The sequence below is a fragment of the Apium graveolens genome, chromosome 11 (genome assembly GCF_009905375.1).
Source record: "Apium graveolens cultivar Ventura chromosome 11, ASM990537v1, whole genome shotgun sequence".
Classification (NCBI taxonomy): domain Eukaryota; kingdom Viridiplantae; phylum Streptophyta; class Magnoliopsida; order Apiales; family Apiaceae; genus Apium; species Apium graveolens.
The window spans coordinates 45,600,388-45,619,290 of NC_133657.1; positions in this window are offsets into that span (position 1 = coordinate 45,600,388).

The following is an 18,903-nucleotide window of genomic DNA, read 5'->3' on the forward strand; positions in this document are numbered from 1 at the left end:
ATCTCCAAATTTTGGCCTCCTAACTCGATGTGCCTTTACTAAACCATCCAAATCCTATTGACCCTCACTTGGGCCTTTCACTCTTCTGGCTTTATGCTATCTTTAAACTATAGTGGTCAACCTAGGCCTCACTCATAAATGCTCTAAAACTATGTGGTAAGTGAAGGTGCTTACTCTTGTAAATTTCAGAATGACATCTATGGTTTCTTGAGTGTATTAGACACTCTTACACTACAGGTTTACCTCCAAAACTTCTACACTAGACTCTTCTGATCATAAGGCAACTCCCAAACTTGATGTGGCTCAAGGGCCTAGCTTGGGCCTCCCTAGGTCTAAGCTTAAAGTCCATGGTTCTCCTGTTTTTCTGGGCAGAAAAGGTTCCGACTTGAACTAACTTGTGATACATTATTCTAACTAAAATCCTATGAACTATGGCTATAAAAACTCCTCTGACACTCCCTCTCACTAAGGCCCAACATGGCCTAATGAAGGCCTACCTATGACATGGTCAAAACTTCCAATTTCTAAGTTGCAACAAAACTGTCCCCCGCTGGACAGATTTTGTGATTCCACTCGTGCACCTAACCAACGTCTTACAAACCTCCAACAGTCACCTAAAACCTATTGTATACTCCTCGTGTTAGCTTCTGGTGGCTTGGGCCTCAAAGTGCACAACAAATGCTCACTCAAAACTTCCCCATAAACTAGTGCATCAAATCTGGAAAAATGCAAACACTAACTAATCCCTTTCCACCTTGACTCCCACTTATTAACCAAACATCCAACCTTTACCAAAGAAAAACTAGTGCATCAACATTCTAAAATAGTTCCTCAACAGGAGTGGAGATCATCCATGCCCTAGAGTACCGGCATGCAAATAAAAATACAATATGCAACTCATGGAAAATACTTAACATGGTTTCGGCTAATCATGGAGTTTAAATTCTTGCAAATTCAACTTGTACCTATTACTTAACCTTAATAATCATGAAATATATCTTCTCTTAACTATTATTAAGAAATATATCATGGAAACAATCTATTTTAAGCACAAATAATTTGAATTTATAGATTTTTAAACATGAAAATATGATTTCGAGAAGAGTAGCATACACAACATGGTTGATCATCATATTAACATCTTAAAACTAGCATGCATGGCTAAACATGATTATATAGTGAAATTTCAGTAGTATGCAAAGGTTTTTAAAGCATGGTTTTTCCATAAAACACTTAGTTAAAACATATATAAAATGTATCTCATAGAGAGCTCTTATATTCACAAGAATCAAGAGTTTCTCTTTGGAGATCACACAAAAGCTACACATGCAACCATGAAACTTCATATCCCAAATCACAAAACTCTTGGGAAGTATATAAAATAAATGTAGGTGGAAGAATTACACTAGGGAAGATGAGAAATGGGATGGAAAAATGGAAGGGAGTGGGGAGGGGGTTCTCGGCCGAGAGGAAGATGGGAGGGAGGTGAGATGAGGGTGGAGTGTGGAGTGAGTGAAATGATTCTCATATTTTGTGCTTGGTTTTATGCTTTTGATTGACTAAAAGAAATGAGTGGAAATGAGAATGTACAAGAATAACCTCTAGCTAAAGTTAGGCCATTTTGCATGCAAGGTTAATGTGGTAATTTGGCTAACAAAATGTGAGTTAGTGGGGTTGTAAATGTCTCCTTTGCCCTTTAATAGAATGGAAGAGTGATTTGCATGCAAGGGTTTCCATGTAATTTGCTAATAATTAACACACAATTTTAAAAGATTTATTTTTATAAAATAAAATAAAAGTTCAAAAATTATAAAATTTATACCATAAAATAACTTGGATTTTTAGAAATTTTATGAGATCACTTTTGAAATTTGGGAATGAGATAACTTTTAAAAGAAAATTTTCCAAGGTTTAGAATATTCCTTATAAATTAAAAATAAGGGTAATTAATAAAATTCTTGCTTTAAAAAATTTATATTCTACATAAAGCAACTTATAACGCAGCAAATTCCATTCACACAAACGTACAATCACTACATATATTTATAATCGGTTTTAATATTATATTACACAAAATGCCGATCGTAACAATATCACTTTACTGCAATTAGGTCTTCTATATATATTGAACAAATAATATAATACAATGAATTTTGGACATGTGTTAGAATTGTATATCTAGCTTTCTCAGAAAAAAGAATTAATTGATTTCAGTGAGTCAATTGGGAGATATAGGCTTTGTAGACGGAGAATAGAAATTTTCCGGGAAAGGGAAAATACCCTCTCTCTTTTAAAATGCATTGTTCTATTTAGCACAGTTATGCATAAATAAATAGTCATGATCTAGTGTGTTCAATAATTAATATGTGTATGTCAATATAGGATTCTAAAGGTCTAGCAAGGAGGGAAGAGGTAAACATGTTGTTAGACTGAATGGCCTAGGTGAGTGTAAACCTAAGTATCTATGTACTTATTCATGTTATAACATTCTTATTTTAAGTATCTAATTATGTGATCTCCATGTTTATCATAAGTGAGTACTTGGAGTAAGGTGATAATAGATATGAGATTCTGTTTATATTATATTTTGTAGCTTATGTAATTTTGAGTATAATTAGAGATCTTCTTTACACATATATGTTATGTATTTTTGAATGATACATGGAAATTGATTATTCTGACACATGAGATAATTATATGAATATTAGACGTGTACATGAATTATGTGATTACTTATTTTCGAGCTATTACATGACAAATGTTAGTAAATGGATGGATATAGATTATTATATGACTGAATATATTACAGGAAATGTTATACGCATAGAAATGAATACATAAATATATGAGATATGGACTTTTAGATCATCATATGTTGTATGCATAGCATGCTTTAGCATCAGACTAAATTGGAGGTGTTGTGACGACAATCATACTTTAGTATTTGCAATTACATAAAAAAAAACCTTCGGGTTATAGAAGGAGCTGATCTTTATGGTTAGACATATACGAACCTAACTTGTTTGGTTAGATATATACGGAGCCAGTCTGTGTGGTCGGAGATATATGGTGCTGGCCAGACACACATGTAACCTTGAGGATATGTGGAATAAAAAGGCAACATAAAGTTCACTAGTCACAATAAAAGTAAGGGAACAGAGTACCATATATCTATTGATTCAAATTATGCGACGGTACAAGGTATGTGCTAGTTCCATTTTTCATCAATCATTCAATTATATTATTATTCCCGTTGAGGTATATATTATTACTTTCATTCAAACTAATTTCACACGATTACATTTCATACGTACATATAATTTTTTCCATGCCAGATGATTGAGAAATTGAGATATACTGTAAGTTTATAAGTAGATGGGACTGTGGAACAAGAATTTGAATATTTACAACTGCAAATTTTTAAATTTCTATTGGTTTAATAAAACAAGCCTGAACTTAAAGAGATTTTATGGTTTTGCAGCTAAATATTCATAGTATATTATATAACTTGGGACTAGAATCCACGTTTGCAACGGTGTACGATGTGCATTAGCCACTGTCCCATAGTCTAAAACTAATTTGCATATATTGTTGGTAAACCCAAAAATGTAATTTGAGTAGGATTGTAGTTCCCAGACTCCTGAGTTTAAAATGGTAATTCTAGGTTCGTTAGGTCCATGGTGATGCATATTAGTTACATGGTTGTGGAGTTCTGGTTAATATCATAAAACTAGAGTTTATCATAATATGACTTATTCTCAATTAGAATCTAAAAATTGCTTTATAGCCAATAACCAAATAATATTACAGAAGAATTTTATAACAATAAAACTATTATAAAAAAAACTTTGCAACAATTTTAATATTATTTATGTCAAGATTTTTCTTCAAACTCACGATATTGAATCAGGAGTTTGCTAAACAAGAAACGGAGTCATGTAGTATGAATCGGAAGTTTGCTAAACAAGAAACGGAGTCACGTAGTTGTAATATCCTGTAATTTTATTAATTAAATTAATAATAGAATAAAAAGGATTAAAATTTGTTATCGATTGGGATTTAAAATTTGGATTAGACTAATGGGCTTAAAATGTGGATCAGACTTGAATATGGATAATTTCTTGTTTAAGAATTAGGATTTTGTAACGTTATAAATACCCTATTCGTCTTTCTGGTTTTTATTTATAAAATTCATAGGGTTTTTATACATAAATATCAGCAGTCTCGTAAAATTCATAGAATATTCACCGTAAGTCGAAATTCGATGAATGTGAACTTTTCATAAAAGGTTTTTCATTCTCTATAACTTTCATGTTTTGTGTTTTTCAAGAAAACACTATTTAGAGGGTCAAAATGCTGAAAACAAATCTGGGTAGAATTGGAATCTGGGAAATTTTTAAGATTTTAGATGTTTCATATTTGAAGGGTTGCTGAGCATTCGATATGTGTCATAACGTGGATTATTTGTTTGCGTAACTGTAACTGAGGTAAGTAAGTACTCATTGCTCCGTATTACTTATTTGCTTAAGTGTTATGTAAGTAACATTACATTTCTCTGTATTATTTGTTTTCCTACATGTTTTGTAAGTGACTATTCGTTTCTCCGTATATTTTAAACATGAATTATCTGTTTGATTACGTAATTAAATCTTTTTGGCTCCGTATGTATTTTTTAACGAGCCTTATTATGTGTGATTAGATGTTCTCCGATATTGTTTTGCTTATTATAAGTATGATATGAACATGTGACTAATAAGATAATGAATTTCTGGAAATTCTCAGTCTTAGCCATGTATAAGAATTAGATCCCGATCACTGGGTAGTGTGATACATAGAACTTAGAACTAGTTTGCGCACGTTTCGAAAAACATCGATACCTTGTCAAGCTTTAGTTTCACCTAACGAGGGACGTAAACTAGCCCCCACTGAATAAGAATTAGAACCCGGTCACTTGAGAAATGTGGCAAAAAGTAGAACATGCCAATAACTGGAAAAGTGTGGCATAAGGTGTGATTTAGGACTAGGGGACTTGAGAAAAGAATTTGATTGTAATAACCCCAATTTTTGGAGATTTTTGAAACCCGGATGAATAGTAACTTTTGCTGACAATGCTGATTAAGAAAAATTATCAGACCACGATATATAGGAGTACTGTTATGGAAATTCTAAGATCGTATTAGTATTCCATAAAGAAAATAAGTGTATGTAAAAGCTGTCGGATTTTGAAAACGAGCACTTTTATTTTTCCCCGAGATTTCCACCAGACATTAAGGGATTTAAGGAATTAATATTAAGATGAAGGATTTTAAATTCAAGGATTATAAAGGAGAATTAATTTAGGTATTAAAATTACCAAGAAGATTTTGTCAATAAAACCATTAAGGTATTTAACCAAACGATCAACGAGATTGAGTGATAACCGGACAAAGAAATGAATAACGACTCTTGTAAATACCTTTGCAAGTGGCAAGGTAAGTGGATGGTTGATCAAACAAGAAACCAAGTGATAGTTAGGAAGGAATGGCTAGTTAATTATATAGTTAACTAGGGATGATCTCATCTCACCATAAATCACCAACACATGGTAAATGGTGAGATCATCTTTCACTAACTCCTTTGTTTATTATTAACCTAGCAAAATATCAAGACAACCCATCATTATCCACCACATTATTCCACCAACACAAGAAAGCAAAAGCATTTCCTCCCCCATTTCCATTGCTCTCGGCCAAAACAGAACCAGCACACTAAAACTGCTGTATCTCCTTCATTTCTGACTCAAATATTGTGTTTTATAGCTCATTGGAAAGGTATTGAGATGGCCTACAACTCTTGTTCACAAGTCGCGTCCAAATAATTATGGTAAGACCCTTATTTTTACAGTTCTTTAAATCGGACTTTTAGAAAATTCAAAGCCTAACTTTGTGTTCTTGATTTCTTTGGAAAGATCAAGCTTGTAGGAGGCTCCCTAAGGCTTCCTAGCAACTTAACACCTCCCAAGGAAGGTATAAACTTCAAACCCTAGCCTTTACTTTATTTGTTAGTAAGTTTAATGGTTGGTTTTGTGAAATGAGAAGCATGGATTGTGATTATTAGTAGTTTGGTTTGATTTGGAAGTGTTTTGGTAATTGAAGCTTGATTATAGTTCATAGGTCTTGATTGTGGTTGTTTGAGTTGAAAAACTTGGAGATTATGGACTGATGTGGTATGGTTTAGGTGAAGTTTTGTTGTATTGATGGTTATGAGTTGGTTCGTGGTTAATTGGAGTAGTTTAAACATTGGTAATCGCATAAACATAGCCGTCGTAATGTCCGATTTACTTTAGACTGCTTTTGTTCATAACATTTGGACCCGAGAACTCCCTGCTAGATTATGACCATTGCCATGTTTAGATAGTTCATGTTACGAGCTTCGTTTTGATATGTAGTTCGTTTGATTCCGATGTACGGTTTAGGAGAAACGACCGTTTTAAGTAACGGCGTTTCGCGAACGAAACTTTTCCCCTCGCCTTACTTTGAAACATAGGTTAAAGACCAAAACGGGTTAATTAGTGTATGAAACAATTATGGTAAGAGTGTTAGGCAGTTGTTAAGACACTCGCAAAGGAATCGCCTTAAAACTTGTAATGGTTAAATTATAAAAAATGGTGGAGCCGAGGGTACTCGAGTGACTTAAGAGAATCAGTAAGCGCAAAGCGAGCGTTAGAGTCTAAGGTAGTTAGAGTATAGATTTACAAGTGACTTTGGTTTAATTCCAACTTACTTGTTTTTTATAGGTTACCAGACTCGTCTCGAGCCTTTTATCACCCCCAGTCGCTCAGGCAAGTTTTCTACCCGTTATACTGTTGTTGTGATGTATATATGTATATGCATTATCTTGTGATAGATGCATGTTGGTTATTTAGCAAATTTTGCGATATATTGAAGCATGCTGATATGGTATATATATGCATGCCTGTTTCGTATTCTTGCCATATATATCTGTTGGTTCAGTTGATAATACCTATGCTAGAGAATAGCGGTAATTTGCATATACCCTTAGTATAGGGACCCAAAGGTGAAAACATTTTCTAAAACCGGGAGTCGAGGATCCCGAGTAGATTTTATATATATATATATATATATATATTTATATATATATATGGTTATAGTTTTCAAAACTATTAATCGAATAAGGTTTATTCGATAACTTTATTTTATTAATGAATATTATCTTGAATATTTATTCGAGGACTTATGACTCCTTTATATTATTTATTGAATATTACTTGGATATTCATTTGAGGATGTATGACTCCTTTATTTTATTTAATGAATATTATTTATAATATTCATTCGAGGTATTATGACTCAGCTTATTATTTAATGAATATTATTTCGAATATTCATTCGAGGGCTTGTGACTCAGCTTATTTATTTATTGAATATTATTTCGAATATTCATTCGAGGGCTTATGACTCAGCTTATTTTATTTATTGAATATTATTTGAATATTCATTTGAGGATCTATGACTCCGATTATTTGCTGAGATATATTCTTTATTTTATTAAAGAATAAGGTGTCGATAATCAAACTCACTTTTGATTATTCAAATAAAGATAGTATTTTCGTATAGGTATATCTTTGGATATTTAATATTCATTTCAAGTATAAGTTTCAAAACTTCTACTTCAATTATTTTTATAAAGATTATTCTTTATGGAAATATTATTTAAATAATAATATTCAGATATTTTCTAATATATTGGGACTGATTTATTTTGTTAAATCAGCATCACTCCAAACATTCTTAAAAATGTTTTGCGAGTCTTCAAAATGATTTTTAAAAGTTAGAGCGGATCCCAAAACTCATTTTTATATTTAAGATCCTCCTTTCGAAGGGGATTTAAATACTCGCTCAAAACCTGAGGGATCCGGCTCTGTGGTGTGTTTTATATTCGCAACAAGGTTGCTGTTTTGTTAAATGAATCGATTACTTACCCAACACTCGGGAAGTAAAATTCTTGGAACAAGTTAATCCATTAACAGGCATCGCCTGGGAAATATCGGTGAGTTCTCCTTTCCAACTAGATACGACTTCTTGGTGGAGCCGTATCAACAAGTTTCTACTTGGGGAAAGGGGGAACGAGCTTTACGTTTCAGAGTCATGGATTTCATCTGAACTAGGAGTGGCGTAAGTGGTCGAGTGGCGCTGGCCCAGCCTTATTATATTGGCCCAAATGGCCTGGAAGTTCCGCTAAGGGGGTCCATTCCTTAGGAGTTCAGTGTTCGGTTGACAAGTAAATCCGACAGGTTCTCCTCTACATGTAGAAAATGGTGGGGTTGCACTACTACGACTGATCATCGTAAGTGGTCTTCCTGGCGCGGCAAACTCCCGTAATGAGTTCATCATCCAATTGGATATTTCTGCAACACTACCTAGAGCACTTCGATAGAAAGGCTACGGTTGGGCGATTGTTGAGTGTTGGCAGGGTCAAGTTTTCAAAATGATGTTTGCATCAAATGAAGTATCTCGTAACTTCATTTTATTTTGATGATATTTTAAAGATTTAATCTATTCAAATCTGGTCTTGTAGTCTCATCTACGTGATGAACTTTTGAAACTAATTATAACTTGAACAGTGGTAGTTCAAGTAGTATTTGGGAAAAATATAAGTATATTGGAGTATCTTGTAACTTCATCTTTTAAACTTATATCTAGTAAATGATTATCTTATGCATGACAAAGATTTTCGGAAAAACGTTGAGACAAGGTTAGATATATGAGATCACCTTGCAACGATATTTTTATACAGTTATACACTGGAACTCTGTGTATATTATGCATGGAAGAGGACTTCCAAGATTTTGAAAAGTATATATGTATATATACTGAATATTTTACGATTTCATCGCATTAAGATATCAAACTTGGTTCATTTCTTTTGACCAAGACTTTCATGAGTACTATGAGAAGGCTCATATATTGTAAATTATTATACATATTATTTTGGTGGGCTTGCTGCTCACCCTTGCTTTCTTCTTTCATCACACAACATCAGATAGACAAGATGAACAGGACCAAGCTCCCAATTCGCGAGCGGATAGGAAACGTTCTGCAGCTTCCTATAGGCATTGAAGTCGCTGTAGCTAAGGTGGGAACTACCAATAGACTAGGCTTCAACTTTTGATGTACCAGATTTATGTATACTTATGAATTGTAATAATGGCAAAGAAAATGTAAATTTATTCAGAAAACCTTTTAAGGTGTATTGGCAGATAATTGTGGAATAAAATGACTTGTGATTATTTTTGGATGTTCATCTCTGAGACTATAACGTGTGGTGTGTGTGTTTATTGTGGGGTCACAGTACAGAGTAGTTGATTAATTATTAAGATTGGGTGTTATTAAGGGAAATGGAACTCGTGACAACCCGGATCCCCGACCCCGGATTTGGGGGTGTTACAGAAGTGGTATCAGAGCTAAGCGTTATAAACCTCAGAGATGATGTGACGTTAAGATAATAACTAAGATAATAAGAACTCTTGCCAAGTTCATAATCGGGGTACCTAATGTAGTACTGACAGTTAAAATTCTTATGGGAACCCTTATAAATATCATGATAGAAGAGTAGTTCGTTATCGTATATGGTAGCGGGACTCCGAACCCTGAGGGTGAGGAGCAACAACGCGATGATGTTTTATTACTAATTGGAGATCAGATTGTGGATCCGATAGAGCGTCCTAACGCAGGACCGGATGATGTTCATATTGAGGATGTAGCGGTTGAGGATGTTGTCCTAGAAGGGATTGTTGCTGAGGAGGATCCCGTGGAGGATCCTGACAAGAATGAATAAAGGACCACTGAGGAATTGATGACCATGGTTAGGGAAACTACCAGAGGTAGGATTGGCCGGTCACTACCGGAGGTTCGTTCAAGTTTGTAAAGATAGTAGCCCCTTTAACGCGGCTTACTCGTAAGACTGAGAAGTTCGAATGGACAGAGAAATGCGAGAACAACTTTTAAGAACCGAAGCAAAGGTTGGTGACGTTCCCTATGTTGGCATTGCCGGATGGAAAATGAGATTTTGTGATGTGTAGTGACGCTTCGCATAAGGAATTAGGGTGCTTCATATACAGCACAGCAAGGTAATCGCGTACGCGTCAAGACAATTAAGGGAATATAAAATTCGATATCCCCACCCATGAGCTTGGGCTCGTGGCAATAGTTTTTCCCTAAAGATTGGAGGCACTACTTGTATGGAGAGAAGTGTAAGATTTACACAAACCATAGGAGCTCTATTAAATTTTTACGTAGAAAGAGCTCAACATACGCCAGAGGCGGCGGTTAGAGCTAATCAAGAATTATGATTGGGAGATTCTTTATCATTCGGGGAAAGCCAATGTGGTGGCTGATGCCCTTAGTAAAAAGGAGAGACCCAAGATGATAATGTCTTTGGGATAGTTTATAAGAGATTTTGAGAAAATGGAAATAGAAGTGAAGGTAACCGAAGCCGGTACCGAAAAGCTGTTTGAGATTGCAATACAGATCGAATTTTTGGAAAAGAACATATTATGCCAGAAAAAGTGATGAATGAAGGCAGAGAGTCAATGACTGGAGAAGAGATCCACACTGAGAAAGATGATAAGGGGATAGTGAGGTGTTCCTACAGAAATTAGGTTCCAAAAGTTTAAGAGCTTAAGGATGAGAACTTAGATGAGAGCCATAGTTTGAGGAATAAGATTTAGGGCAAACCCTGAATGTGATAGTCAGGGAGGTTGCCATCAAGAAAGAAAAAACCCATAACATAATAGAGTGGAAAACAAGGTTTTTAATGTATAAGATAACCCCAATTATGGGAGAATGTTGAAACATTTCATACTAAGGAAACAGAAAGTCGAGTAAGGAAAGGAGACCCGAGATGGTACTCCTATACGACAATTTATGGACCAGTCTAGACAGAACTTAGACTATTATCCCCAACCACCACCCTGAGGAAACAATGCGGTGAGAAATTCTTTCAGGACCTTTAAGTCGCTAAGCTCTCAGAGTTCCAAGGAACAAGCTGACCCAGTCGAGGCAAGAGCCTGGCTAAAGGAAATACAGGAATCATTTGAGATTCTAAATGATTAATGAATCACAAAAGACTATTTTTGTCACTTACCCTCCTAAGAGAGAGGCCACCCGCTGGTGAAAGGCCAAGGAAGGCACAGAGCAAGAGATTATAATAAACTGATTTAAGTTTAGACAATTATTTTCGGGAAAGTACTTCCCAAGGTTATGGAGGTAGTGTAAAAGCTTTGGAGCTAGAACAAAAGCGGATGAGTACGATGAATTATGAATCTAAGTTATAAAAGTTATCAAGATTCGTTCTGAGGACACGAATCCAGAATGACGGGATATTTGAAATCAATGCTTATGTTGTGTTGGTTCATGAAATAATGATAATAGAAAGGAAAATAAAAAGAAACTGAAGTGGAAAGGAATATAAAGGCAATAGAGTTTGAGGAATGATAAGGAAGTTGGGTATGAGGAAACCCTAAAGACTCGTAGCAATAGAAATAGAAAAGTATGTAATCGTCAGGATGAGGGTGATTCACCATGAGTTAAATTGATGGTTGAAGGCATAAGAGATAAATATATTTTATCCCCTATAAGTTGGGAGGATTTGAGGAAACCTTGAGATAGTTCGAAGGATAAATATTGAGACGCGGATAGACTGAGGAGACAAGGAAGTAAGAAATTAGGAAAATTGGATGAAGGAAGTGACCTTCAAGAATGTGAAGTGTAAGACCGGTGGCTTGATACCCAGGAAGGGAGACGCCAGGTATGAAAGATGTCCCAACATTGAGATGACTGTTGAGATAAATAACAAAAGTAAATAAGGATTTATTAAGAAGAAGTTCACGTTGAACACGACCAATATCTTCCAGATCATCCATGTGATCATTACCAAATCAGGAAAGAAAAGCGGATAACCATTTTTATCTTTTGGAGGCCATGTGGATTGACCTTAACTTGAATAAGGATGCTATTGTGAAATTCGGTATAGACTATCGAGGTGGAAATGATCGAATAAGATACCCTTATCAGGGATATATGACTTTATTTATCCATGGAAGGATGCTTGTACCTTTTTAAAGGTGGAATTAAGGATATAATATCGGTAACTTAAAACGAATCCTAGGGGAATGCATAAAGGTTGGCATTTCACCCTTAATAGGGATAGTATGAGTTTTGACAGTATGAATTGGAAAGGATTAAGGTAATAATAACCTTTAAGGATCAGTGGAGAAATTTTTCAGAAGTATATAGACAATGGTTCTAGTATTAGTAAATGGTATTTTGATATGCCCTGTATATAGGGAATACAGGAGGAATGATTGAAGGATAACCTTAGAGGTTTTACAAGGAGAAAGGAAATATTCGAAATTCTCAAGAATAAAAATGTTGATAAAGGAAATATGACATAATTATAATGATGCCAAGTGGGGCACGTGTTAAACCACGAGAAAGTATGGATCGAACCAGTAAAGGTCGAAATTGTTCAGGGCAATTAAGACCTAAGATAAAAGATGTTCTAAGTATGATTGAGAGTCAGTCATGACGGTGATTAACCTCTAAAGATTGAGGCAATAACTTATGGAAAAATGGTGATATTTTTTTTATTTACTCATCAGATATTAAAGAAAAGCATTTTCACATAAGCTGTGATTGAAATAAGGTAGAAAATTTATTTGGAGGTGGTTAAAATGACATTGACTGTAAGGAAATTTTACTATCAGGAAAGGCCAAAGAGGTGGCCGACACTTTAAAGGTAAGCGGATAATTATAGGCGCTTGTGCCAAAGGAATACAGTGATGATGGTTAAAGCTATGAAGGTTGTATTATGGTTTGGAAGATTGACATTCCTTCTGATGACTGTGCAATACCCAACCGTAATAGTAGTTAGTAAAGGTTTAATTCGTGTAATCGCCATGAGCGGGCTATCTATCTCAGGAGATACTATCTTGAGAATGAGCCTGGACCATGTTTCAAAAAAAAGGACTAAACAAACCTTTGAGTTAAGTCTTCTATTGAAGGCATATGATTAAGAATGGTATTAACCTGCTATCATTGCTTTCATTAAAACTCTTCTGTAATTTTATCTGCTTCACGTCATGAATGTACGTCAGGATCAGGAGTGTTCTTCATGAATCAAGAACGGTGATCATGTTACCTCCTTAGAAGAATTCGATATGATATGAATGGACTCCGTATGGTTAGCTATTAAAACTTTATGGAAAACGAATGACTACAGTAGGTCAACGGTGGGCCATAGTAATGCAGGAATGATTCTGAGAGTAATGAGCTGATTACTTACAACCGTGAGAGTTGTATTGGAATGGATGTTGAGAGTAAGTACCACTAATCGGGTCGTGGTGGTGTATAAGTTATCATTGATAGACTAATTAAGTCGATTATCTACCTATGATATATTTATTCCTTCTTATCGATAAAGAGTAGTATTACCCATACGAAGAAGGTTGCGGTATAGAAATGGATTCTAGTAACGATGAGGTCTAGAATGAGATCCCAGATTCGATTTTCGATATCGAGGGAGTTTCAAAGGTGATTGTGTATAAGCTCGAGGAAGAGCATGGGTCCATAGAATGATGGACGGAATGTCGAAAATATTTAGGCATGTGAAATGCGATGCTATAATACTTGATGTTGATATAAATACATATATGTTTTGTTCTCCTATGACAAACCTCTATAGTTCAGAGGTAGGTTCCAAGCCAGATATTTTGTGGCAGTATATTTTTTCATATATACAATTCTCTTCAATTCGTTCTTTTCTCTTCTTTTCATTTCATGTAAGCTGAGAAGAACAACCCTCCCAGAAAGGGGAGGTATTGCCTAATGACTATCTATCTGTGTGATAGAAGCCTAGTAGAATACCATCTATTATTTAATTGCTTGTCAAGTACTAAAGGCTGGCCACCTTATGTACTAACTATGCGATATAACAAGTGTTCATGATCATAATGATCTCTCAATAAATTCTTTTACTTCTATATGAAGGATTAAGCTTTCGAAAATAGAAACAGCTGAAAAAGGAGTAATAAAGTTGTGGTAGTATTCGGAATGGAAACACATTCGTGATACTAAGGTTGGCATGGTTATTAAAAGGTTATAGAACGCTAACGAGCAAAAGTATAACCAGTATAATATTAGGAACAGAAGGTAGTAGCGATTACGAACTGGAAAAGAATGGGTATTGAGAAGCAAAAGCTCTAATGTTAAAAGCTATAATGAGAGTCTGTGCAATAGACTTGAAAGAATTTGGAATGATCACTTAACACGGATTGAGTTTTCTTACGATAATAAATCATATGTCAGTATTGAGATATCTCCTTATGAGATCCTTGAGGTAAGACAATGTCGATCTCCCTTATGTTAGGATGAAGTTATAGAGCGCAAGATGCTCGGACCCGTAGTAGTCCAAAGGATCAAGGATATAATAGATTTTAATCAGAGGACGGCTAGTAGTAGCCCAAGATGGGAACACGAAGTATGTTGATTTGACACGAAAGGACAAGGAATAGGAAGTGGGGGACCTAGTGTTGTTATAGGTATTCCCTTGGAAATGAAGGATGAGGTTCGGAAAGAAAGGGAAGCTAAGTCCACGAATTGTTGGACCCTTGGATATATTAAGACATATTGGGAAGATAGCATATGAGCTAGCCCTACCCCCGAATATGTAGCAAGTTCATAACGTGTTCCACGTATCAATGTTAAGAAAATGTAATTCGGATGCCAGATAAATAGGGGCATATGAGCTCATAGACATGCAACCAGACGTAACCTATATGGAGCAACCAGGAAGGGTTATAGATCGAAAAGGGACAAGTGCTTAGGAGAAGGGTTATCAAACTAGTCAGAGTTTGGTGGTAGAACCATAATGTGGAAAATTGACTAGAGAGTTAGAAGGCACAATGCTAGAAAAGCATCCCCAACTATTTTCTATCTGATTCCGGGACGGAATCCTTTTAAGGAGGGGAGACTGTAATAACCCCAAATTTTGGAGATTTTTGAAACCCGGATGAATAGTAACTTTTGCTGACAATGCTGATTAAGAAAAATTATCAGACCACGATATATAGGAGTACTGTTATGGAAATTCTAAGATCGTATTAGTATTCCATAAAGAAAATAAGTGTATGTAAAAGCTGTCGGATTTTGAAAACGAGCACTTTTATTTTTCCCCGAGATTTCCACCAGACATTAAGGGATTTAAGGAATTAATATTAAGATGAAGGATTTTAAATTCAAGGATTATAAAGGAGAATTAATTTAGGTATTAAAATTACCAAGAAGATTTTATCAATAAAACCATTAAGGTATTTAACCAAACGATCAACGAGATTGAGTGATAACCGGACAAAGAAATGAATAACGACTCTTGTAAATACCTTTGCAAGTGGCAAGGCAAGTGGATGGTTGATCAAACAAGAAACCAAGTGATAGTTAGGAAGGAATGGCTAGTTAATTATATAGTTAACTAGGGATGATCTCATCTCACCACAAATCACCAACACATGGCAAATGGTGAGATCATCTTCCACTAACTCCTTTGTTTATTATTAACCTAGCAAAATATCAAGACAACCCATCATTATCCACCACATTATTCCACCAACACAAGAAAGCAAAAGCATTTCCTCCCCCATTTCCATTGCTCTCGGCCAAAACAGAACCAGCACACTAAAACTGCTGTATCTCCTTCATTTCTGACTCAAATATTGTGTTCTATAGCTCATTGGAAAGGTATTGAGATGGCCTACAACTCTTGTTCACAAGTCGTGTCCAAATAATTATGGTAAGACCCTTATTTTTACAGTTCTTTAAATCGGACTTTTAGAAACTTCAAAGCCTAACTTTGTGTTCTTGATTTCTTTGGAAAGATCAAGCTTGTAGGAGGCTCCCTAAGGCTTCCTAGCAACTTAACACCTCCCAAGGAAGGTATAAACTTCAAACCCTAGCCTTTACTTTATTTTTTAGTAAGTTTAATGGTTGGTTTTGTGAAATGAGAAGCATGGATTGTGATTATTAGTAGTTTGGTTTGATTTGGAAGTGTTTTGGTAATTGAAGCTTGATTATAGTTCATAGGTCTTGATTGTGGTTGTTTGAGTTGAAAACCTTGGAGATTATGGACTGATGTGGTATGGTTTAGGTGAAGTTTTGTTGTATTGATGGTTATGAGTTGGTTGGTGGTTAATTGGAGTAGTTTAAACATTGGTAATCGCGTAAACATAGCCGTCGTAATGTCCGATTTACTTTAGACTGCTTTTCTTCATAACATTTGGACCCGAGAACTCCCTGCTAGATTATGACCATTGCCATGTTTAGATAGTTCATGTTACGAGCTTCGTTTTGATATGTAGTTCGTTTGATTCCGATGTACGGTTTAGGAGAAACGACCGTTTTAAGTAACGGCGTTTCGCGAACGAAACTTTTTACCTCGCCTTACTTTGAAACATAGGTTAAAGACCAAAAAGGGTTAATTAGTGTATGAAACAATTATGGTAAGAGTGTTAGGCAGTTGTTAAGACACTCGCGAAGGAATCGCCTTAAAACTTGTAATGGTTAAATTATAAAAAATGGTGGAGCCGAGGGTACTCGAGTGACTTAAGAGAATCAGTAAGCGCAACGCGAGCGTTAGAGTCTAAGGTAGTTAGAGTATAGATTTACAAGTGACTTTGGTTTAATTCCAACTTACTTGTTTTTTATAGGTTACCAGACTCGTCTCGAGCCTTTTATCACCCCCAGTCGCTCAGGCAAGTTTTCTACCCGTTATACTGTTGTTGTGATGTATATATGTATATGCATTATCTTGTGATAGATGCATGTTGGTTATTTAGCAAATTTTGCGATATATTGAAGCATGCTGATATGGTATATATATGCATGCCTGTTTCGTATTCTTGCCATATATATCTGTTGGTTCAGTTGATAATACCTATGCTAGAGAATAGCGGTAATTTGCATATACCCTTAGTATAGGGACCCAAAGGTGAAAACATTTTCTAAAACCGGGAGTCGAGGATCCCGAGTAGATTTTATATATATATATATATATATATATATATTTATATATATATATGGTTATAGTTTTCAAAACTATTAATCGAATAAGGTTTATTCGATAACTTTATTTTATTAATGAATATTATCTTAAATATTCATTCGAGGACTTATGACTCCTTTATATTATTTATTGAATATTACTTGGATATTCATTTGAGGATGTATGACTCCTTTATTTTATTTAATGAATATTATTTATAATATTCATTCGAGGTATTATGACTTAGCTTATTATTTAATGAATATTATTTCGAATATTCATTCGAGGGCTTGTGACTCAGCTTATTTATTTATTGAATATTATTTTGAATATTCATTCGAGGGCTTATGACTCAGCTTATTTTATTTATTGAATATTATTTGAATATTCATTTGAGGATCTATGACTCTGATTATTTGCTGAGATATATTCTTTATTTTATTAAAGAATAAGGTGTCGATAATCAAACTCACTTTTGATTATTCAAATAAAGATAGTACTTTCGTATAGGTATATCTTTGGATATTTAATATTCATTTCAAGTATAAGTTTCAAAACTTCTACTTCAATTATTTTTATAAAGATTATTCTTTATGGAAATATTATTTAAATAATAATATTCAGATATTTTCTAATATATTGGGACTGATTTATTTTGTTAAATCAGCATCACTCCAAACATTCTTAAAAATGTTTTGCGAGTCTTCAAAATGATTTTTAAAAGTTAGAGCGGATCCCAAAACTCATTTTTATATTTAAGATCCTCCTTTCGAAGGGGATTTAAATACTCGCTTAAAACCTGAGGGATCCGGCTCTGTGGTGTGTTTTATATTCGCAACAAGGTTGCTGTTTTGTTAAATGAATCGATTACTTACCCAACACTCGGGAAGTAAAATTCTTGGAACAAGTTAATCCATTAACAGGCATCGCCTGGGAAATATCGGTGAGTTCTCCTTTCCAACTAGATACGACTTCTTGGTGGAGCCGTATCAACAAGTTTCTACTTGGGGAAAGGGGGAACGAGCTTTACGTTTTAGAGTCATAGATTTCATCTGAACTAGGAGTGGCGTAAGTGGTCGAGTGGCGCCGGCCCAGCCTTATTATATTGGCCCAAATGGCCTGGAAGTTCCGCTAAGGGGGTCCATTCCTTAGGAGTTCAGTGTTCGGTTGACAAGTAAATCCGACAGGTTCTCCTCTACATGTAGAAAATGGTGGGGTTGCACCACTACGACTGATCATCGTAAGTAGTCTTCCTGGCGCGGCAAACTCCCGTAATGAGTTCATCATCCAATTGGATATTTCTGCAACACTACCTAGAGCACTTCGATAGAAAGGCTACGGTTGGGCGATTGTTGAGTGTTGGCAGGGTCAAGTTTTCAAAATGATGTTTGCATCAAATGAAGTATCTCGTAACTTCATTTTATTTTGATGATATTTTAAAGATTTAATCTATTCAAATCTGGTCTTGTAGTCTCATCTACGTGATGAACTTTTGAAACTAATTATAACTTGAACAGTGGTAGTTCAAGTAGTATTTGGAAAATATATAAGTATATTGGAGTATCTTGTAACATCATCTTTTAAACTTATATCTAGTAAATGATTATCTTATGCATGATAAAGATTTTCAGAAAAACGTTGAGACAAGGTTAGATATATGAGATCACCTTGCAACGATATTTTTATACAGTTATACACTGGAACTCTGTGTATATTATGCATGGAAGAGGACTTCCAAGATTTTGAAAAGTATATATGTATATATACTGAATATTTTGCGACTTCATCGCATTAAGATATCAAACTTGG